Source organism: Dreissena polymorpha, unplaced genomic scaffold, assembly GCF_020536995.1.
Source record: "Dreissena polymorpha isolate Duluth1 unplaced genomic scaffold, UMN_Dpol_1.0 chrUn016, whole genome shotgun sequence".
In the NCBI taxonomy this organism is placed as follows: Eukaryota; Metazoa; Mollusca; class Bivalvia; order Myida; family Dreissenidae; genus Dreissena; species Dreissena polymorpha.
Window position 1 is genome coordinate 106,828 of NW_026273330.1, and position 6,524 is coordinate 113,351.

Here is a 6,524-nt window from a genome sequence, read left to right on the forward strand (position 1 = left end):
TAGTTGTTGTTGAATAGCATGCGTCTTCTGCGTACTATAAACACGGATTGTGTAATTTGATTTTCAAGATTTCACTTCTACAAGAGGTAAGATTACTTTTAAACGAAAATAAGAACATGCACAGGGTTTATTCCCAACGTATGTGTAGTCAATTTACTATTGTAATTGTGTGCTGAATTAGTCAAAAGGCAATAATACAAATAATATTTATGTTGCTCAGAAGAAAGAAAATGCAGAAAAAGGATCAAAGCGCTGAAGACACCGAAGTTGTTCGCTATTGCATTATCTTAGACTCACTCAGTTTTCAAAATTATGTTTTAGCTTTTTATATCGCAAGTTTGAAATGAACACAACCCATTAAAATTTATAAAGAGTGTGTATTAAAGCAAAGGTCGGGATGTGTGTGTGTGTTTTCGAATCATTAATATAAACGATAATTTAAGCTTCATTTTGAGAAAACAGGGCTCAATGCATGTGCATTAATTGTCAGCCCAGTACCAGAAACTCTATTTACACGAAAACACCATTAAATCAGAAAGTGTCGTCCTTGATAAGCTTGTGCGCATTTCACAGGCTTATAAGTGTGCACAGGCTAATCTTATTTGACATGCATTAAGCCCCGTTTTCCCTGAAAGAAGCCAATATGTACAGATTTCAATTATAAACTGGCCAATGCCGTCGCACAAGCTGTAAAACACTAGTCTAGCCAATTTCGTCGCATAAGCTGTTAAACACTATTGATTACATACACACAATCGCTGTCTGCAGTGCACCAGTGGTGAAGTATAAACAGGCAGATGCGGTGGTTATCGTTCCAAGCGTAGTATAGCAGACGCTCCTAGCGAAGTTAAGAGCAGACCCACTTGAATTTTATGGCAGAAACATTAGCTGTCGGCTGCGCGAACCACTAAAAACACGCAAAGAAATGAAACCAACTGCCGAGGAACGTTGAAAAGATTGATTCCGCCATTATTCATATTTAAAGGGTAAGTTTCAAATGGAGATAAAAGCAATAACTTTCTGATTTAGTTGTTGAAACATGCATTATTGTTGACCATACGCGTTTGCCTTAACCCATGGAATGTAATAAACATGAATAGTGTGAGTATAAAGAATGAATTGTACATCAAAGAATGGCCGATTTTTGACGTACAATTGACACAGAAACATGGACGATTTATGTGGTGTTTAATTTGGAGAATTTTGGTATATTCAAGTCGTCCGAACCGCAAAAAACGTACACATCAGACGAGATGTGAAACAAGGATTATTAATGTGAAATTTTATTCCGATCCCAATTCTTTAGCATGAGAATTTAAAATGAAACCACCAAAAGTGGCCGGAATTACGTATACGACCAGTAGGGAGAACAGTTACAGATTAAAACCCAATGAACTCTCCTGCTTCTCTTCAGTCGTTGCAGTTTCAAACCCGAAAAAAATCGGTTTGTCGTGACATTCTGAAATATATTATCATTATTATATCAATTGACATGTGCTAGTGTTCCGACGTCATGGGTTTGAGCCTATCACACTTTCCCTCCGTGGTTACTTTACACATGGCATTGGAATTGCAATAACTCAAAGCAGGATAAATTGATCCAATATAGTTTAAAGTGAATGACACTCAGAAATTTTACAATTACTCAGTCCACTGCTATATCCAATCCAAGAAATATCGAACAGTAGCCCTAAGTCCATTGAATTAACTTATCAACTTAGACTATACTTACCATATTCTATCTCGAACTTAAAAGTCAGATGTTTAGGTTACCTCGACAAATTCAATTTTTTAGATTCATAATTTACATCGAAATTAGATTAGTTCTTTCTCTGTTGAACTGTTCAATTAAAAGGTATAGTAAATCAGTGCCCACAATCTTACATAAGGCATGCACAATTTTAACATGTGATGTTTATCCTCCTACAAAATTACTCCTCGAAATGTTTCTAAATATTACATTAACAATCACTTCACGTGAGTGCTATTTGTTTCCAATAAATGTGAATACGTTATAATTGGTATAGCGTTACGTCTTTCCTTACCTTTCTGTTAAATCATTGTTTTGATTTTAATAATACATACCTAACTTAACGATGCGCTGTGTTGTCATTCTATATAAATGTAAAAGTTACTTCTGTTTGTTTAATGTTTGTGTAGGCGTATGTCATCTATCGAAATGTGTTGATACATATTTTAAAATGAAATTAATTTGAACCGTTGAGTTCAAATTATCTGCCCCATCAAATGGCTATCATTAATAGTTAACACTTAATATTTTTCCCACGTGTCTTAAGCAATTACATACGATTGTAAGTATTGTAAAATAAGTCATATCATTTTATAACACACCTTATTTACAGTAATAATTGTAACTGCTGTTTATAACTTCTTACACTTTATAAACGTAAAGACATTCATTCACGACACACATTTATCAGCATATGCTAATTACAGATATTATGCAGTATACACACAATATCACAATATGTGCTCTTTTGAAAAGTTCGTACTGTGCATCGAGAGCATCAATAGCGAGTTTTCCATTTTGAAAAACACATTTGCATTGCGTTTCTGAATACTGTAAACGATTGGGTACTTGAAATAAAGCAAAATAATATATCACACAGTTTTTATTAAAAACATATTGCATAATTCATTGTTAACATCATGCAAATTAAAATATTTCTATCGTGTTTTTAACTACTAGCAATATAAGGTTCGGAGACGGTTGCCATTCTGCGCGCGTGTAGTCACTGTCTGGATGTCTTTCAGGTAACAGGAAACAAGGAGCTACAGTTGCAGCACTTAGTAGTTGCAAAGGCTGCCAGTGTTTCCCTCTTCATCCGTCTATCCAGTGTTGTATTTCAGAAATAAGTTTGAGTACGTTAAATTAATTAACAATATCCCAGTTAATCGCAACTCTCACAAAAGGTCCGTATTGGTTGCCTCTCCAAGATCTACAAAACAATGCTCGAAGTCCTGTTTCCACCGCTCTGCACTTAACACTACTTGCACAAAATGTGTATTTACGTACTGAGAACAGAGTACATAGCGTGGTCTCTGATTTTGGTGTGTCCTGTCGGATGACTTGTAGCAAGTACAGTTGAGGTGGAGAGCAAGTCGTTCCATCACCTTCCCCGCCAAAAACAAGCTTCACAAGTCACCCGTAGTTACCATCCTACTGTTTGGCTGCTAGACCTGGGCGCTTTGAGCTGACTCAAAACGCAGGATACAGGCCTTTTAACATCAGTGTTTCATAGAATTCGGTCAAACCATTTGTTCCCTTAATACATCCGATGAGATTGAAAATAGTTCCAGTCAAATACATAATATTGCTTCCAGCTGGTTAGGGCATTTTGCTCAGTATCATATTGTAAAAATGGCTTGTGAACACTCAAAGTCATATTTTTGGCTCAAATCATTGAGTTAAAAAGTGACCTGGGTGGTAAAAAAAAACATGGCTACCAAGTGGTTGGGTAATTTGCTATAGATGACTATAGTAAAGAGCTTGGAACAACTTTATCCTTGACTTTAAGTTAGCCTTGTAGTGCACGGTAACCGTTTTTAATATTTGCAAAAGAGTTATCTTTGTTTCTTTTCATCTTATGCTCTCAGATGGGTGACCCTGTACATTTTGGTCCTCTTGTTCCCCAGTTACTTTGTCAACATCGACAAGTTTAAATGGTTAAAATGACAGATTGATGAATATTTATGTGAGGATTCATTGGTTCATTTTCAAATGGTTTCAGTTTGTTGTAAAATTGCTCTGGGATGGTAAGGCTTTATGGAAAGTGTTCAAATAAAATGTGTTTGCTTAAATGCCTTTAAGTTTAATATATAATAACAGCCAGCAAAGTATAACTTATTACGTAGTATACAATAATAGTTGAACAGTTCATGCATTCTGATTATTGTGTTTTCTTTTTCAGAGAATATGGTCTGTGTAGGCAACATCTGTATACCACTATACCTGACGAGGACTTACACACGCATGTTCGCAGATAGACACAGGGCCATCCCCTTCTGGGCCAACATAATGTGCAGGGATTGCTTGCATCTGAAGAACTGGTGGTGCAGCGCAGCAGGTTTCAGAATCCCTAACGAGTGTAACCGAAGCAGCTGTGGCCATGAGGTGGAGTTTAGCGATTCATAGACGATCATACAGCATAACTGGATCAAATGCATTGTGGGACATTGATGGCAACAACAAATTCCCCATTCACCTTGCAAAATATTCTATATTTACCTCATTTCAGATATAAAAATATCCCCTTATATTCAAGCATATCGAATGATCTAGACCCAGATTTGTCAAGTTGAAGTTCACAATGTTTACAATTAATTGAAATTGTTTCAGGCAAAAAGCAATACACATTTCGTATGATTTCAAACACTTTTAGTGGGATTAGTATTTATAGTGTTTTCGCGTGTTCTTAATACATGTAATTACATCTTTAAAATACTACGCGTTGCATCTGCTTCATATCGTATGAGAAAAGGGATTCAGAAATATGGATAATTTGGTTTCTTTCCTCAGGTATGTAATCTAAAATAAGAATTATATCAACGTATGACTTTGAAAAAAGGCGTAGTTCCACTATTATTTTAATTCAAACTGCAAACGTGACATACAACAAAGTTGAATAACAACACTTGATTGCTAAGCACTAGAGTATAAAGTATTTTTAAATAGATTGAATGCATTTATGTGTATGCCAATCTTCAACACACAATTCATTATATTTAATAATGCTTGCCTCGAACGGAGTATCCACTAAATCCGATTTATTCTAAAGATACCAACTGGTACAACAAACATAAAAAGTTACCATCACAAAACGTATTTTGTTGGTTTCAAGCAGGTGTAATTTTTATACGAAATTATTTTCATTAAAAATTATATGTGTTATATGCCAGTCTTTAAACACATTTTTAGAACTACTGCTCCGATGCACACATTTCAAGATGTTTTGCATGTTCCACCTTAAGCCGGGTTTGATTACTTTTTTCCATTTTGCAGTTGTATGTTCATGACCTTGCTATTTATTGCCTTCTTAGTTAATAGCAGGACACTCATTTCTAATCTATTTGAGATATGTCCAAGAATTACTTGAAATCCGACTTACTGTTATTCAAATGTGTAATGCAACGATCAAAGTAATTGAAACAGGAAATATCTTTAAAAAAAGATAGACGGCGTTGATATTGGTCGATGTTCATTAACGATCAGAAGTTATATCTATGAGCTCAAAGATAGCGAATCCCATTTTTTGCGCAGTTCTTAGCTGCATCATACGAAAATCAATGAAGGTGTGCTGCGCCAGATTTCGTGGCTTGTTTCCCTTTATTAGATATAATTGATCAGGCGTAACATAATTGACCAACACAAGAAGACGGAAAATAAAGGAAAGCATGCTGTATAGGTCAGCCGGCACCACATGAATCATCCGTACATATTTGAAATATTTATACATTATCGTGAATCATATCACGTATGCTCAGTAAATTGGTCTACATGGTGGAATATGTCTAATTTAATTAATCGAAACTAGTACCTCTTATGTCATTGTTGAAAATGTTAAGTATATATTATTTACATACCATTATAATACCAAATAATACCTTTTCTGTCAAAATAAACTTAAAGTTCACCTAGTTACCTTGATAGCGTTTATATAACGATTATGTTACTGACCGCGAACTGACCTTGATACCTTGCGGGTTGGAATGCAGCGCAGTGAGGTAACAAGTCCACTGCTAAAACAATGGCTTGTTTAAAGCGTAATACATTTACATGTTTAACGTTCAATTTCGAAGGCAGTTTTAGATATTTTGTTAAAGCGTTTATTAGATTATTGAACAGCACTAATTATATATTTTTAAATACTTGAGTGTACACATAATGCAAGATTGTGGTACTTACTAAATATGTAAACACATCCTTTAAGGACAAACGTTCTGACGCTAACAATGTTCAAGTTATACAGGGGCACACACACAATGAATTAATATTGAGAGTCGAGTGTAAAACTGTTAACTATTAAGCCTTATCACGAGAGATAAAACTGCTTTATGCTGAACACGCTTATCATATCGTTGCAGAACGCACTGTTGCGTCCCTTTCATACCCTATCCATCCCAAAAATAGAAATTCAATTGAATAACATATCAATGTAAATGTAAAAACTGTTTGTAGATTGCACATGTTGTTTTTCGAAAAGTGCCAGGCCTACCTTCGGGAAATTTTATATTCAAATTGATTGGACGCTTACAAAGGTCAGCTAAGGTGAAAAGCGTGGTTGAACAGCTAGGCCGAAACACATCGGAACATAAAACAATGTTAAGACTGGAAATAATGCCGCTAAACAGCTAACGTAATTTTGTCTACTTGGTTTCACAGAACAAATACAGAAAAAAAGTTGTTTACGTGGTGGGTAGTATATTGTGCCTGAGTTTGTATCCATCTGATTTATAATCGGCTGCATAAGTAATTTAAACCTGTTGTGAATTATTATAGTAGT

At 35.1% G+C, this 6,524-nt stretch overlaps 1 long non-coding RNA gene across 1 annotated transcript; it reads left to right on the top strand.

Annotated features, from left to right (window-relative positions):
- On the top strand, positions 1-5,667 carry LOC127863565 (uncharacterized). The gene is made up of 4 exons (XR_008041092.1): positions 1-86; positions 769-986; positions 2,776-2,883; positions 3,933-5,667. It is a non-coding gene; the product is annotated as an uncharacterized LOC127863565 (long non-coding RNA).
- Positions 5,668-6,524: the final 857 nt, after the last annotated feature.